Genomic DNA, 1,823 nt, shown 5'->3' with positions numbered 1-1,823 from the left:
CTAAAAACTGAAATCTGTAGTGTAGGATTGTATGTCCCACCTCTGTCTCTTATCAATTCCTCATTTGACAGCTGCAGTTTCACTGCTGACCAGCAGGAGAATTGATGGCAGCATATACTAGCATGATTAAGATAAGCATCCATACTTACCCACCATGCTGGAATTATTTTCTGTGTTGCTAGGAAGATGAGTTCCACTTTTCCAAAACTCCAGCCATGGTGTCAACAATAATACAAAATATATGATTAATAGAAAGTGTAAACTCCCCTGTTTCAGAGATGCAGGGAAGAATGCCAGAGTCACTACAGGTGAGATAATCACCAACGAATGCCATATCATGACATAGATCAATTTTATCACCTGTAGCTTAATGGCGCAAAGTCGTTGCCAGTGTGGATGGCCAGTATATTGCAGTGAATGGCAGCTACACAACTGATAAGAGGGAATATGTCATCAGCAATGCTATTAAAGATAAACATGAAAATGTTAGAGAATAATTTTCATTAGTAATGGCCACTTTCTCTTTTAAACTTGCCAAGTTAAGATATATTTCTCCCAACCCACCTCCTTCGGAAAATAATTTACATACAAAAAAGAAAGAAAAAAAAGATTTGTTATCTTTCCATTATCAGGGATTTAGTGAATATATGCATGCAAAACATATAAAACAAAGAATAAGTGAATACACACATACCCAAATTTATAAATGTATATACACATTCCCTTAAAATAAAATAACTGGAACTCATGAAATTGGATAGAGACATTCGTATCTGACGTTATAAGGTGTGACAGCACCTAGAAAGAAGTCTCAATGAAGAACAAATAAAATTGGGTGAATTAGATCTTGAAAAGGTAGTTTCTTTTTTATACAAAGTTAGAGTGTAAAGTAGGAAATTACAGTGTAAAATAGGAGGTGAATGCAATATAAACTGTGTTTTAGACTATGGTGATAACAGGAAATCGGAAATAAGCTGTGGAGTTCAAGTAAATTCTGGAAGTGGAGCTGCCAGATTTTGCTGTGTGATGGAATACAAGGTACTAGAGAAGCAGAAAAATGAAAAGTTTTAGAAATTAAGTGATTTGTGTGGGCATGTTTTTGTTTGTGTGTACTTAGGTAATTTTATCAGAAAGCTTTTTATATGAAAATTAATTTAATTTTGACATTGTTATCCCAATAATTAGACTAATATGCACAAGGAAGAAAAACAAAATTATGTAGTAGTTGTATAATCAGTTTAAACAATCTTCTACTACATTCAGTTGAAAGACTAAAAATTCATTTCACATATACAGAAGGGTTAAAATAATACAGTCTTCATACACAATGAAATGAAGCCAGAAAACAAAAAGAGGCCAAATAGTCTTTACTCATCTAAAGTAACTATTCATTTTCTAACACCATTTAGAAAATGAATATCAAGAGTCCATTTATTCCTTCAGGGATACCCAAAGAGAAACTCTAAAGCAATAACATTCTTAACTGCATTTATGAGAAATAAGACTGAATAAAAAGAAATGATCTAAAAGTTAAATTTTAGAAAGTAAATTTTAGCTGGGTGTAGTGACTCATACCTGTAACCCTAGCACTTTAGCAGGCTGAGGTGAGTAGATCACTTGAGCCCAACAATAACAACAAGAAAACACCAAAAATGTTAGCCAGGCATGGTGGCACATTCCTGTAGTCTCAACTATTCAGGAGGTGGAGGTGGGATGCTCACTTGGGCAAAGGAAGTAGGCATAGTACATTTTGCTTTGGGACATTTATTTGCCTGTCCCCTTACCCCAGCACTTTGGGAGGTTGATACCCAGGGGTGATCATG

General features: G+C 34.7%; 1 pseudogene; it reads right to left on the bottom strand.

The window, feature by feature from the left end:
* LOC100612430 (testis-specific XK-related protein, Y-linked-like) lies at positions 1–479 on the bottom strand (annotated as a pseudogene).
* Between the last annotated feature and the right edge of the window lie 1,344 nt (positions 480–1,823).

This window comes from Pan troglodytes, chromosome Y, assembly GCF_028858775.2.
Source record: "Pan troglodytes isolate AG18354 chromosome Y, NHGRI_mPanTro3-v2.0_pri, whole genome shotgun sequence".
Lineage (NCBI taxonomy): Eukaryota > Metazoa > Chordata > Mammalia > Primates > Hominidae > Pan > Pan troglodytes.
The sequence above is the reverse complement of the archived record's forward strand: the minus strand, read 5'-3'. Positions and strand labels throughout refer to the sequence as shown.